The sequence below is a fragment of the Anabrus simplex genome, chromosome 3 (genome assembly GCF_040414725.1).
Source record: "Anabrus simplex isolate iqAnaSimp1 chromosome 3, ASM4041472v1, whole genome shotgun sequence".
Classification (NCBI taxonomy): domain Eukaryota; kingdom Metazoa; phylum Arthropoda; class Insecta; order Orthoptera; family Tettigoniidae; genus Anabrus; species Anabrus simplex.
Window position 1 is genome coordinate 158,948,877 of NC_090267.1, and position 16,715 is coordinate 158,965,591.

The window sequence follows — 16,715 nt, forward strand, 5'->3', positions numbered from 1 at the left end:
CCATCACCACAAATGGCTGGGAGGGGAGGGAAAAAGCTTGAGAATCCGAGTTTGAGGCAACGTGCCAGGTGAAATGTATGTGACAACATGATGGAAAAACTTTGATGAATTTCAAATTTTAGAATGGCAGCATTCTCAATTTCTTCTCAATTTAGCGGTCCAATTCTCAATGATTGTTTCCAATGTTGGCTAGGTGTGTTTGCTTTTTTTTTTTTTTTTTTTTTTTTTTTTTTTTTTTTTTTTTTTTTTTTTTTTTTGCTAGTTGCTTTACGTCGCACTGACACAGATAGGTCTTATGGTGACGATGGGACAGGAAAGGGCTAGTAGGAGTGGGAAGGAAGCGGCCATGGCCTTAATTAAGCTACAGCCCCAGCATTTGCCTGGTGTGAAAATGGGAAACCAAGGAAAACAATCTTCAGGGCTGCCGACAGTAGGGTTCGAACCCACTATCTCCCGAATACTGGATACTGGCCGCACTTAAGCGATTGCAGCTATCGAGCTTGGTGCCTTATTTTAAATGGTTGGGAGGGCAGCGACAAAATTGAGAAGCTGTTGCCATTGAGAAGCTGTGTTAGAGAAGATAACAGGTGCATGGTAAACTGTCTGTGACCATAGTGGAAACCGTCAATGAAGTTCCAATCTGTAATGGAAAAAATGAGGTTGTGTGAGAAACTTGGGCTGATAAGTAAAACATATAAAATGAGTGTGAAGAAACTTTAAACTTACAGTACTTAATAGGTGGTTGTCCTCTCGAAATGGCCTGGCCTTCTCAAAGTTAACGGTCCCGTTCTTACGATCGTGTCTATTGTTGGCTCAGCTGTGTTTGCAAGGATGGGAGGAGTGGAGTGCTGGAGGGCTGGTTGGGAGAGGGTGAGGGAGGGGGGGAGTGGTGGTGAGTTGGAGAGATGGAGGCGGGGTTTGTTTTTATTATAGAAGTTCTGACAAATATATGGAATGAATGTTTCAAGTACAATTTTCTTTTTTCATTGATTTCATTTAAATTATGAGAGGGGTTCATAAAACTGATCTAAATCAACGTAGATGCTCTCAAGAATGTTGAGCAAGGTGCCTTTTTGCTCATAATGCAAGATTTTAAGATCTATTGATGTGTATTCATGGCTGGAAGCTTTATGATGTTCACTCATAGCTGAAAAACGATTATATTTGAGAGTGTTGCGATGTTCGGCGTATCTTATGACACAATTTCGGCCTGTTGGACCTTCATAGCTGGAATGACAGGATTGGCATTCTAATTTGTAAATTCCAGAGTTCAAATATCTATTTTTGATGTTATTATTGACATGATGCTGTATAGGCTTTTGGGCTTATGCCATGTCAAGAAAATAAGGTGAAATTCTAGCTAGCGTTGTGCCACATCCTCGGAGCCATCTGGTGGCGAATGAACCTACCATTTCCACTTCTATTATAACGTCTAAAATTTTAAAGAGTCATAGTTTAGGAAGCCTTTCTTGTGGACAGTCAAGATTTCTTCTGAGGTCGCAGGGCACAGTTCCCTGTGAAACGTAAATAATTTCATCTTATTTTCTTGACATGGCATAAACCCAAAAGCCTATACAGCATTATGTCTATAAGTACGGGCCGTGAAAGCATCCATGGCAACAATGTTATTATTGTTATTGTTGACAGTGTGTGGATCGGAAATGAGATTGGAGTTGGTGTGGGAGGTTCTAAACGCTATTTTTATGTTGTATTTTTTAAAGATATTAGAAATTTGGTAAATGCTACTATTATTGAAAGTGGAAAACTTCTTGTTAGGAGCAGAATCTTTTTCTAGAGTAGTCTTGGGTCTGCTCTTATATCTGTTGATGATTCAGCTGATCAAGGTTCTACTGAAACCGTTGTGTTCTGCAATATTGTAGATAGTGTTAATTTTTTTAAATTTATAATTCTTGCAAGATAAAGGAACAGTTAATGCTCTGAGTACCATTCTATTGTAAGCTGCCTTTCTTATGTATGTCTGGATGCACAGAAGTTTGTTGGATGGTATTGATGGTGTGGGTGGGATTCCTGTATATATTAAGGGATAAAGTGTTGTTGCAGTTGCGCATAATGGTTAAGTCCAGGTAATTAAGGGCATTATTGTTTTCTGACTTTATGGTGAATTTTATATGTGGGTCATTGGAGTTGAGAAATTCAAGTACTGTGTTGCTGTTAGTAACATGGGAGTCTAAAATAACAAATGTGTCATCTACTGTACATAGCGTGTCCAGTGTTGAATGCCGTTAATCTTACCAATGATGTGAAGAGTGTGGTGTTTGGATAAATTAAGGTGTTTAATTTTATTGCAAAATTCTATGGAATTCTTTACTGATGTATTGGCTTGAAAATGATAGTGTGATTTGAGGAATTTGTGAATGAACCGAGATACCTCATAGGTCGGACTATTTCTAAAATTGATAATGGGTCTTATGGGCATGTCGGCTTTATGGATATTGGGTAGCGCTTTTGCTGTGGGAAACTTCATATTCATAATAATCATTTTGGATTTCTCAAGGTCATTAAACAAAAACGAAACTTTTTAATAATGGTTTTTAGGTCTCTTTGCATTTTATTAGTAGGATCTATTTTAGAGGTTATGTAGTTGTTTTCTGTAAAAGATGTTTGTGCTTTATTGATATAGTCACTTTTGTCCATGATTACGGTAGCATTCCCTTTGTCGGCTTTTGTTATTTTTAAGTTATTATGTTTGACTTTTATCTTTAGTTTGTGGACTTTAGCTATGTGTTCTGTGTTGGGTTTAATGGTTTGTTGTTGATTAAGGATAGAAGATAGTTTACGTCTGACTTCATATTGGACCTCTTCTTTGTATGTTTATGGATGATTTATTAATGGCTAATTCCAATTCAGCTATGGTGGAAATAAAATTATCACGGTTAGAAGGATTACCCCAATTATGTTTAGGTCCCTTGCTCAGCACATGCTCAGATCATCAGCAAGAGGACAGCCACCTATTAAGTACTGTAAGTTTAAAGTTTCTTCACACTCATTTTACACTTTTTACTTATCGGTCCAAGTTTCTCACACAACCTTATTTCTTCCATTACAGATTGGAACTTCATTGACGGTTTCCACTATGGTCACAGACAGATTACCATTCACCTGTTTTCTCTAACACAACTTCTCAATTATTTCGCTGCCCTCCCGAACATTTAAAATAAGGCAAACACACCTAGCCAACATTGGAAACAATCATTAAGAATGGGAACGCTAAACTGAGAAGAAATTGAGAATGCTGCTATTCTAAAATTTGAAATTCGTCAACGTTTTTCCATCACATTATCACATACATTTCAACTGGTACGTTGCCTCAAACTCAGATTCTCAAGCTTTTTCACTCCCTTCCTAGCCATTCATGGTGATGCTGAACAAAGACAGACTGTGTTCTGAATTTTCAATACAGTGATTTCGTCCTGTATTTTGAATTGTATCAACATTTTTAGTTAAGAGGTCCGCAACCTCACTATAAGCACTTATTGTTCATTTCCGTCTGTATCATTTGTTTTCATTTCTTTTCTTCTTAGATTTAACACATTTTTAGATTTAATTATGTATAATATTAATTTTTTTTTTTTTCACTGAATTTCTCTCAACGAGTTATGTATTGACATGATATAGGCTTTTGGGCTTATGCCATGTCATTTCTATAAGCACAGGCCATGAAAGCATCAATGGCAGAGTTATTTACTGCCCCATCTAATGATGGATATGTTGTATATTATATTGTTTTTTTTAATTTCCATTATGTCTCTTTTGTTTTTCATTTGTTCCTTCATTATGTTTTTAGCACATTTTTAGCTTTGATTATGTAAATAATTTTAACCTCCCTTATTTCTATGAAGATAGCTCAAATGAGTCGAAACATGTTTGAATTTTATTACTCCATCTAATGATGAAATTATGTTATGTATTGAATAGGAGGATACATTAAATTTTTCCTTTGTAAAGTGAAAACCATCAATACAGAATGATTCTAATATCTTGTAATAAACTTTTGTGTTGTTCGATTTGTTGGTTAGGCAGCATTTCGATCCAAAGATAGCCACAGGTGGTGCTATTCCTCCATGCTACTTTACAGTGGGAGCAATTATATTCTTTTTTATTTGCAGATGCCTCAAAATAGACTGAGAAGAACAGAAATGGATGCAGAGGATTTGCCGAAAGCTATTAAAGCGGTGAATGATGGCCAGTCTGTTAAAAAGGTATCGAAGATACTCAACATACTAAGAACAACGTTAGGAGATACTGTAGGGTCAAAGAGAATAAATTAGAAAAACCTGTGTTGGGGTGAAAACCTTTATTTTCTGAAGAACAAGAGAAAGAAATTCATGATCTTCTGTTGCTCTTATCACGTATGTTTTATGGCTTTTCCATCACAGAACTTCATTGTCTGACATTTGATCTGGTAGAAGCAAATGGGATTGCTCATAATTTCAACTGGACGACAAAGCAGGCTGGTCCAGATTGGGTTTATGGTTTTTTAAAGAGAATGAAAGCCATATTTGAAAAAGCAATAAAGAATCTATGTATTATATGTGATGAATATGAAAAAAAACCAATGAATTGTGGTATAGATGCACATATTGCCCCAAGTGGCGCCGTGCAGAATGCAGTGGTCAAAATTCTCCTGAAAACTAGGTTTGTGATTTTGTTTGTGTAATTAGATATGTAGCGTCTATCGTAATTGTGCATTTGACATCCAAGACTATCGATATGTAAGCCTATCCATTAAATTTGCAGATGGCGCTATTACCAGAGCCCTGCACGGATGCGTATATCAGCAAAGTTTGTGTCTGCGTGGATGCAAATGGAATGGAAGTGCAGATAATTTTGCTGATAATTCCCAAATTAGGAAGTTTATTGATTTTTCACTCAGGTATACCCATATTTTTGTTTGCAGTTAGGCGACCCTTGGCAGTGGTATGGGAGAATGGTTATATATAAAGAGTCTTGAGACCATAAAGCCATAAACCTGACCTAAGCCTAACTGGCTCCTGACCGCAATTAATGGAAGAAGGAACAAAGGTCAATACGTCGGTAGTTGTCGCAAGAGAAAATCCCTCATAAACCTGTGACTGTAGGGGGTTCTGGTGCCAGGAATCAGGTCTATTGTATTATGTTAACAAATCTATACTTTTCAATAGCTTGGGTGTAATATACTGTAGCTAAATATTTGCAATATCTGCAGGTAAGCATTCGCGGATGTGGGTGCGGATGCGGATACTATTTTGTATATCCGTGCAGGGCTCTAGCTATTACCCCATTAGTATGGCAGAATTGCCTTCATGGCATGGGCAATACCACCACATTCACTGTTTCACAAAAACACACTAATTACCTATAAATTATGTATAACTACTAATTATACTTAGTACTGCATAAACTACACAGTTCAAAAAAATTAGGGGAACATGTTTTTGAATGTATGCCATGCTCCACAAAACAATACCTCACACCCAGGTATATTACCAACTAAACCTTTACTCTTTACCGTTGAAGTATACAAAAGAACATCGATTCATTTGCGTTCATTTTCAGAACACAAACGGAAATGTCCAAATAGGGGGGAAAACAAAGTGATAACAGTCCCCCAGGGTGGATTTTTATCCCAGTTGGAGAGCTTTAGTATGGTGTATGTCCTCCATGAGCATTTATCACAGCTTGGCACCTACATGGCATGTTCCGTATAAGTCGACGGAGGTCATATTGCAGTATCAGGTCCCATTCTTCAATGAGAGCCTGTTCGAGGTCTTGGAGAGTCTGTGGTGGAACAGGACATCCATGAACACTTCCGTCAAGCCTATCCCACACATGCCAATGGAATTAAGGTCGGGACTCGCTGCTGGCCATTCCATCTCTTGAATGTCCAATTCTCGCAAGACAGCTTTGGTGATGCGCGCTACATGAGCCATAGCATTATCGTGCACGAGTATGAATTCAGGGTCAACACCATATGCAGCAACCAACACATGCTGTAGCAGTATGTGCTCAATGTACCCCACAGCGGTAAGATTACCACGGACAACGACAAGATCCGTACGACCATCAATACTGGTGCCACCCCACACCATCACAGAACCTTGTCCGAATTGGTCACCTTCCTGGAAAACATTTGGCATGTACTGCTCACCACGGCATCTCCATACACATTGACGTCCATTGCGCTGTATCAGGGGAAATCTAGACTCGTCTGTGAATATCACAAGTCTCCATTGGCGAAGTTGCCAGTTGACGTGGGTATGGGCAAACAGAAGATGAGCTGTGCGATGTTGCTGCGTTAAACGGGGCATTCAAACAGGACGTCTGGGTCATAAGGACACTTCTGTTAACCTGTTTCTTACTGTCTGGTCAGACACCGTGACTCCAGTGACACTCCTGAGGTCTTGTTGCAGTTCTCTGGCAGTTGCTGAATGATGCAGCAATGCACAGATGGTCAGATATTGGTCATCCTGTGGGGTTGTCATGTGTCCACGACCTTCTCCAACCCTCCTTGTGAATTGGCCAGTCTCACTGTAGCGATTCCACAAGCGGTGAATAACTGACAGAGAGACATTGAGATCCACAACACGCACCACTATTCACTTTGTTTTGAGGGGTCACCTGACAGTTTAATGCATGGCTACGCCTACAGATGGAGTATAACTTCGATTTGACATACCCTGAGTAGCTAAGGTCTCAAGTTATGCTGTACAACCATCGGAACCCCATCTACCAAATAATGTTCACATATCAGATGTTACAAAACATGTTGCCCTAATTTTTTTGAACTGTGTACTGTATTACAATATGGAACTATATTCTGTATTTTGTTACTTACTACATTAAACGATATTAACACATAGTGACATTATCCTTAAGGTGGTGCCATTCCCCCATCCTCCCTCAATATGATGACATTTGGTCACCAAGATCAACACCCTTTTTGATCTTGTTGTAGCACAACACAGATTTTGGCTTCAAAATTGGATCTCCTTTCCCGTTCCTTTTTCCGGTGTCTTCCAGAATATCGCCATGATCAGGTACAGTGGATATCATCAAGACGCTCCTTTTGTCCATCCAGTTAATTATTTTGACCCCCTTTACATTCTCTGCACCAAAAATTTCCCCACCTCCCCACCTTTTAAGGTGCTTATTTACCACATCCTTAGAGAGACCACTCTTACTGGGATGAATTGTTCCACAGAGAAGCATTTTCTTGTCCAATAGATTCTGTGCCAATGGAACACTTGTATAAAAATTGTCGGCGAACAAGGTGCAACCTTTTCCCAACAATGGTTCACTCATTTTCATGACGACTGCTTCAGTGTGACCTGTCCCTTGAAGCACATCATCTTTCCCTTGATAAACTCTTACAGCAAAGGTATATCCCTCTTATGTGACTTGTTTGGGATATACTGCCTAAAAAGCAATCTTCCCCTCCACGGCACCATAGATTTGTATATTAGAACATTTCTCCCATGGGTTAAGGCATTCTGAAAATTTTCCTGAAGCTGGTCTACTAGAGACTTAATTTTGTACACTCTTTCATTTCTCTCCCTAGGGACTTCATTATCACACAAATGCCAATAGGAAAGCAAAGCTAGGAAGCGATCACGAGCCATAGTGGTTTTTATTACCTTATTCCCATATAAAGGGTTACCAATAAAGTGGCAGTTCAGGGACATAATTTAATCCTGTGACATATAATATCCCCAAAACTTGGACATTTCTTCCTTCGAGGTATCAATCTATTTGGATAACTGAACACTTTGCTCACTTTTGTGCAGCAAGTCTGATTGTTTTGGTTACCATAGTCTGCATAATTTGTTGTGTTACAAACATGTTATAAATGTCATAAGGGCTATTGAAATTCATCAGAATGTTCACCTGTGTGTCATCACAAAAAATGGGGATGCCAATGTCATAGCCCCATATTGCACCCAACCTTAGCACATCATCATCATCATCATCACTTACATCGTCATCGCCAACAATCTGACTTGGAGAAGTATCACTTAGAGTTTCATCCCTGTAAATAGCTGATCCACTTGCTTCAAGAGTCACTGTCTGTGTCAGGATGGTGTCCCGAACCACGAGGAACGTCTTAACATAACACGATGAGCATCCCTGGTGTTTTTGTCGGTATAGTTCTGATACACCCTATATATGCATATTCGGAAATACTAAAATAGCACTCTTCAATAATTAAAAAGATTGAATCACTGTTGTTGTCTTTAAAAACATCCACTTAATAGATAAAAGTGGCTTAAAACTTGCTGTGAACCAGATATTTCTTTACAAATTGTGAGCATGCTCAAACTATATAAGAATGTGAAAATATTGCAGTACAGGTTTAATATAAAAGATCATAAAAAGTCGGCATTTGAATATACTCCCTCGGTTCAGTGTGGACCTGTTCCCAGTGGCTGTGTTGATGGTGCACTGAGTGCTGTCCATCACTTGGATTGCAAGAGGAGAGTAAGTTGAGGGGGAGGTGAGGCGTAGCAGGAGGAGGAGACTGGCAAGTGTGTTTTTGATACTGATTGGCAAACGTTTTAGAATAAAAACTGGTAATTGAAAGGGTATCTGTATTATATAAAATGTTTGTTTTTTCTGTTATTTCATTTCAGTTATAATTTGAGTAAGCATATTGATCTAGATCAGGGCCTCTCAGGGTGCATGCGCGTGGTGCATGCACTGTGCACGGTGCAAAAGACGACTTCGCTTAGTTGACCAGAGTGCAGACCCCCCACTCCTCTTTCCCTACACCTGCCTCACCCGTTCGGCCTGTCTTCGCGTTCCTCGCCTTCACTGCTGTTTCTCCCCCACTGCGAAATGTTTACGTGTGGTGAGCGGAGACGCTCAGTTGTATGGGACAAGGTTACCAGTGTTATTAAAAAAACCTCTTATTTCAGTTTAGTTCGAGGGTCCCATTTCCGAAAGGCGCTGGACCAGGGTACTAAACAACTTTACAGGTGGTGCACGGCATGCTGGATATTTGTCGGCATATACTGTAGATTACGTTTGGTTTGAGTAGTGTCCTTCTCTAGCTCTTCTTTTCCTTTTTCCTTGCAATTACACCAGTAATGTCTGGAATAAGGGATCGGCTTACAGCAATTCTGAGAGCGTTCTTTAAATTACAATCAGAAATACTAGCACGCAATCTAGTTTTCGTACAAGTCAAAACAGAAAAACCTTTCACATATACATGTGGATCCAAGCATAGAAATAATCTTAGCTGCTTCTCGATGTAGCTTAGGAAAATCTTCCTTCGGCAAATTCTGGTAGAATTCGGGCAAAGTCTTTGTATGGAAAAACAGATCTTTTTGACGATCATCACTTTGCAAATCTATTAATTCAAATCGCAAATCAGGAGATACACTTTCAACTGCTACCGAAAAGGGCTTTACAAACACATCAAGCATTGGCTGCAGGTCAGTAATATCCTGTAACGAGAAACACACCTTTTTAAAATAAAAGTTATGTTTTTAATATATGAAATTACTTTGGAGTACAAAAAGGGACATATTTACATAAAGAGGTATTGTGGACGAATGTTTTCTAATTGCATGTTACGCTCGTACACTTAAAATCATCTACTTTTTTTTACAGTTGACGGTATACTGGTACTTTACCTGGAATTGGTCGCTAAACTCGTTTTCAAGGGATTGTAGCATCTCGACGTACTTTTCAAAGCGTGCTCCTTCCCACACAGATGCTGTCAAACAAAACCATACTAACGTTTGAGTAAACCACTTTGTAAAACCTAGAGTATTTATTAAAGATTATAATATGTATATATATATATATATATATGTATATATATCGCTTACCTAGCTCAGGGAAGTGTTCCGTATTTTTTCCGAAAGGTTGTGTTTGAGGAGTTGAAGTTTGTGTTGGAAAGCCTTAATCTTGCTGACCATGTCGTTGATTAGATGATTTTCTTTCTGGAGTTTCAGACTTAGATCATTTAGAAGAGCCATAATATCTGCTAAAAATCCTAAGTCAGCTGCCCATTCAGGGTGATGTAAAAGTGGCTCTGGACGTCCTTTTTCCACCAAAACTCAGCAACAGCGTGGCGTATTCGAAAAAATCGTAAAATTACCTTTCCCTTGCTTAACCACCGTACCTCTGTATTGTAGGGGATATCGGGATACTCTTCCTCAAGTGAAACCAAAAATTATTTGAATTGGCGATGAGTGAGCCCGTGAGAACGAATATAGTTCACGATACGCACAACTACGTTCATCACGTCTTGAAGACCGATAACTTTTGCACAAAGAGCCTCTTGGTGAGCAAAACAATGAATGGATGGCAAATTCAGCATATTAAGCTTTTTCCGCAGTAAACCAGTGAACCCTTTTACTTTACCGCACATTGCTGGCGCCCCGTCTGTTGTCACGGAAAATAGCTTTTCCCAAGTGAGTCCTATTCCTTCAGCTGCCATTTCGACCGCGTCTAAAATATCCACACCTGTAGTAGTGTCCTTCATTGAAATCATATCTAGGAGCTCTTCCATTACATGCAGGTCGTCGTCTACGCCACGTAAAAATATGGCTAACTAGAATGTCTCGCTAATATCCGTTGACTCATCAAGTGCAATGGAATACGCTAAGAATTATGGAATACGCTGCCAATTGTTCGCGCAAATTCCCTGCAATGTCGCTGATTCATCGAGTTATTGTCATACTGGACAGTGGTATTCTGCTGTATGCTGGAGCTAATGTAGGGTTCATTGTCTCTACTACGTCCAAGAAAATACTCTTTATTAGTGACCCTTCCATAAACAGCTTCCCAGCTCTTGCTAGCCGTAAAGCAACTTTATAACTAGCTCTAAGAGCAGCGTCACTACACACTTCATCTTCATCGCCCTAAATTAGATATATTAAAGAAGTGAATTAGAAATACAGATACATGTTTGAGAGGAATGTAAACATAATTTTTTTTTTAAATGCAGAACCCGTAACCAAACTGAAAATGCTACAGTACTGGAACGAACCTCATTTGTGGATATAGAATGCTCTTCTTCAAGATGTTTCAACTCCCTTAATTCTTTCTCTCTGGCGTCTCCTATGATTTCACAATAATTTTCCGAATGTAGTCTGTTGTAGTGTCTTTCAATAGACGATTTTCTTACGCACGTAATTATCGTCCCACAGATTAAGCATTTGGTGTTATCGTCATGACAGACAAAAAAATACGAAAGTTCCCAGTTCGATTGAAATGGACTTTCGGCAGTCTTTGCTTTCTTCGAAACAGGTTGCTACATTATTATGTTGTTGTCGTGCGCTTATCCATTTCATTGATAAACACGTCGTCTACCACCAAACGCTTCGTCGCTCTCAGCACAGGACACCATCCGAGTCAAGCCGAGTTTCGCCGAGGGGGACCGATGCACAGTGCACAGAGCCTATGCACCTCGTTCTGCACGCGTGAGAGTTTCGGCGTTTGAGAGGCCCTGATCTAGATGTATGAAGCATTCCTCGACAATATGAAGAAAGGTACTTTTTTGTGTAATTCTTAAAATTTTTAGATCCTGTTCGATATTACAGAAATTATGTTCAAAATCAGCCAAGTGTTGTCCCACTGCTGAGAAACGGTTGTTTTAATGTGTTAGTATGTTGAAGGTAGCGAGTATTAAAACTTCTACCCATTTGACTTATATAACTGGCCTTACAATCAGAACACTTTAATCTATAAATACCTGAATACTTGTATTTGTTAGGCTTGGTCGACTGATTTAGAATAGTGAAAAATGGAGGAGTTATTATTGGATGGTTTGAATGCTATTCTGATATTGTGCTTCTTAAACAGTGATCTTATGGGTACTATTATTATTGAAAGTTAATGTTGAGAATTCGTTTTTAGAGTTTTGCCTCTTTAACTAAGCTAGATTTGGGTTTATGTTAAACTTTGGAAATTATTTTATTCTCGAATTCATTATTGTGACCATTACTTCTAGCTATTGTACAGATGGTGTTCAATTCTTTATTAAGATTTTCAAGGGATAATGGAATATTGAAAGCTCTGTAAACCATGCTATAGTACGTAGCTCTTTTATGCGAGTTAGGGTGAGTAGAGTCCTGTTTATGGTATTTATGGTTTGGATGGGTTTCCTATAGATGTTGTAGGATAAATAATTATCATGCCTAATAACTGTTAGACCAAGGTAATTTAATGAACGGTTTGATTACGTTTCCATAGTAAATTTTATGTGTGCATCTAATGTGTTCAGTTGATTTAAAATGGGAATTACCATTGGTGAAACGTTCATCTACTATTTTAAAAACATCATCCACATATCTAGATCAAGAAAGGAGGTAATTTTTTTTTTTTTTTTTTTTTTTTTTTGGAGTTTTCTAAGTTACTTAAATAAATCTCTGCCAAGATTCCTGAGGCCAGAGATCCCATGGGAAGCCATTGTAGTTGAAAAATAATATTGTTAAAGTAAAAGTAGTTATTATTGAGGACAAATTTTAATACAGTTAATTTGTGATGTGAAAATGGGAACTAATGTTTACTGGACATAACTGAATTATAACATCAAAGCATCTAAGAGTATTTATTTATTCATCTGTCATGTCGACTTGTGTATCCAGCTGTTATCTATATTATCGGCCATTGTTGGAACTGTTACCTAACTGTGGAGGTTACCAGACCAATTTAATTCAAAGTTTCTTATCCATTATTGTCACGCATTTGACTGGACTATGTGATGCGCTGAATTATCATTTGTAACTTATGCGCACCTTCGCGGTGCACGCGTTGAATTGTGGGACGACTGGCTACTTCCCCAGCTCAGAGTGTGAGCTCAGTAGTCTGCTCGCTGCTACACTGCAAGATGGCTGTGTTGTGTGAAGCTCCCAAGTGGACGGCTTGGCAAGAAGGGAAAGCGATTACAATGGAGCCAGACTCCAGTGGTTAAATAATGATGTTAGGGCTAGGCCCTGTTATTCTTTTGAAAGTTATCCAGTGTGCTCCAACCTTAATATTTTCTTAATGTAACATGTAAACTTGGTGCTGTGAGTTAACCGTTATCGGTATGAAAAGTTTTAAGTGTCTTGTAAGTTGGATATCTTAACTCCAAGTAAGTACTGAAAATTATAATTTATTGAAGGGATCCCGTTCGTTCAGACACTAGAGTGAGTAATTTCATCGTGGACATGACCAACATCATAAACGCAACTTTCAGTATAGTAACCTTGTAAGCAAAATTTGATATATATATTTGAACTGAATCCGTTGGAAAAAGAAAATTAATGTAATGTAGGGAGATCGGGATCGCTAGTTATGCGTCTATGAGGTGGTATTTTGTGTAAGTGTTTTTATCTTATGGTTTTGTCGGTGTGCATTATTGCCAACTGTTCTTCTTGATGTTCATAATGATGATGAATCTTATTATTATTATTATTATTATCACTTTTATTCTTTTGTAATTCATTTCGGTGCGTGTTTTCTCCCTTAATTTTTTTTCTGGTTTGTGGTATTTGCTGTCTGATTTTGTCCTATTGCCTTCGTGGCTGATTATTTGTACGTGATTATTATTGCATTGTTACGGGTGTTAATTAATGACACCTCATATTCGCATTGTAGCGCAATCCAGGGCCCCCTCTGTTCTAAAGTATGTAAACCGCAGGTGAATTGATTAACTAAAGCTAATGTAAACTGGTACTATCACCTCTTGGATAAATAATAATAATAATAATTATTATTATTTTTAACAACTTAAAATCTGAAAATTGAAATTTGCTGGTCAAAATTAAGTTTAATATGGGGGTTTTCTTTCGTTGTCTTATAACTTTTCTCCCATTGTTTGTGTTCCTTGCTTTTGTCTTTATTACGTCATGTCATCCCTTCTTATCTAATCTGAAGATACGCTGTTTTTTGGGGTGGCTTTGATGATTATTATGGGATCTTGGCTTCGCGTCGGTAACGGGTAGCTCCTGTTATGTGCCTCAGTGTTCTTTTATTATTATTATGTGCGCACCGTTAATTGTAAATTTCCTTTAATATACTTCATTTTGTTGGTGTTGCTGTGCGCTATTATTTTATTGTGTTTTCATCTAGCTCGTTTCTTTGGTGTAATGTTAATTTGCGGTTGGAGCCACTAATTTTTTTCCCTTTTTCGTGTGTCCTTGTGTGCGTCTTGTAATTTAGCATTTTAGTAGTGTAGCAAATTTCAGTTTTAAAGAGATTTTATATCGCAGGCCCGCATATCGGTTGCAACCAAATTTAAAATATATTTTAATGTTTCTATATGTAAGGTAATGAGTTAGTAATGAATTTTCAAACCTTAATTTTGGTGGAAGCCTATGTTAATGTGAGCTTCATTTCATCTTAATTTCAACTTTATTTTAAAATACTGTTTCTCTCATTTAGTTTAATTGCATTTTAAATTTTTGGAAAAAGATATATCTATATATATATTTATTGTTCTTATTTTATACCATTTTCAAATTACATTTACTTAGTAAATTTTCTTCATTTTAAATTTATCTCGTGTGTCATTTAGTAGCTAGCAATATTTACCTGGCAACCTGTCAAAGTTATGTAAGACTCTGGCCTTTTAATTCTCGCCTTTGCCCTCCACGCTTCATATTTTATGCTACTGCCCTTACAGTAAGTATTGTGCTTGTTTTCTTCTTGATGTTTGTGCTTTTCATTTAGATGTTTTGTTTACTAATTGATAAGGTTGCAGTAGTGTTTCGTAGCTTTCGCCGTGGTTGTTGTTGTTGTTCTAACAACTTGATAAGTTGCCCGGGTCAGTGTTGCTGGCTGCCAAAGGAGACCAACCTTTTAAACTTAAAAATTGTAAAACTGAAATGGATCTAAGTAATTGTGCTTAATATGTGTTTCATGTTGATCGAGACTTGCTTATCGCTGCCTTCTTGGCCTTGGAGTAAGGCGTGGCTGTGTATCTGTGCACTTGCTGCTTGTTTTGTTTACCATTTTCCGTGGTCATGGAATCCTGTTGGTTTTGGGGTCTGCTTATTCTATACCTGCCATGTAGGGGTAAGTTGAAGACCATTCTCACTTTTATTAATAATTAATTTGAAATATTTACTTAATTTGCTTTCTGATTTAAATAATTGAAAGTTTTTTCCACATTTTACCTTAATGATGTGATGTTCTTTGACCTTGTTATCTGCAGCTTCTTGGTATACTATAGGTCTTGCTGGAATTGCTGTGCCTGTCCTTGGTGGGATTTACTTGGATTAATTTGTGTTGGGTTTTGGAACTGCTGTTGTGACCCTGATTTAAATTCTAAGTGATGTTTTTATTCCAGTTTCATCCATGGTCCAGAGTGTGTGATATGAAATTGTATTGTAATAAAATTTTCTCTTGCAGTGACTGTGTACCCACCTCGCTGTTTGGCCTGAACATGTGAAATTGATTTACAATCTTGACCCATGGTGACTCTCTCCTTCCATTTTATTTTACTGTCCTGCCTTGTCCAGGTTACGATGTGTCATGTGTTATTATTCTGAGTTTATTTAATGTGGTGAGTTCTCATGTGTTGATAATTCTTGCTTGTGTATATTGGTTCATATCTGGGACATGTGCTGTGGGATTTCTTCTTATTTTGCCTTATGTGGTCTTGTGCATGTTCCCGTTCTTGATATGGTGTTGTTGTAGGTCTGTATTGAACTCGTGGATGATTATGGCATATGATTATGGTGTATTGATGGGAATCTCACTTGGATTTGTTGTGTTTAATGCTATTTGTGTAACCTTGGGCAGTCTTCTTATTGTCATATACTCTGAAAAGCTTTTCCTGATTGAACGGTGATAGGCTACGTCTGTATGGTTCATCTGAGATGGTATTATCTTTTTAATTTGATGTGTCCATGTCAGGTAGCTCTGTCAGTTCTGTTGTGGAGTGATTAATTTCAGTACCTGATGTTATTTATGTCTTAGTCCTTTTGGTACTACTCATCACCTTTTATTCATCTTTTCTGCTGTGTGCATGTACTTCACTCATGTGGTCTTGTTGTAATGAGGCGTGGTCTTAATTTCCTTTTGAATCTGTGGTTTATTTGACCTGGTTAATTGTAGTCATTGTGTATTAGCTTCTTCCCCTTGCATATTTTCTGTCAGGTGTCTGTGTACTAAACTCTTGCTCTGGGTTTCATTCTCTGCTGCTCATTATGTGTGACTAGTGTCACGCATGTGTGTGATCTTCTGGTGCTGGTTAATGATATCAGTTTTGGCCATCTGCTTGAGTGAATTTTCATTCTTCCTGATTTTTCATTGCTAGTCCTGGTGGGTTGCTGCATGTGTTGATTCTTGGTTGCCCTTATCTCTTGTCGCTTTATCCACGTGTTGTTACTGGTACTTCATGGCGGTTGTGTGGGTTCATTTCTGAGTTCTGGCGTGGAGTACAGTTGGTATCCCTGAAACGACTCTTCGTTTTTTTTTTTCTGTGTCTTCATGTTTGGAGTTTGGTTATGGATCGCGCTATTGTTGCATGGTTACTGGTGCTGTTTGTTGCCTAATTATTGTGGAATCTGTTCTGAAATTAACCTTCTGCAGTAAATCTTCCTTCCTGTTAATTTTCTATGGGTTATGGGAGTGTATTTGTTAAATGTTGTCATTTCGTTAATGTACACTGTCCTGATCATGTCTTCATTTGATGTCTAGTGGTATGAGAGCTTATGTCTCTTTTGATTTGTATCCGTGGATCTGATGTTGCATGTGATTCAGTATTATTATTATTA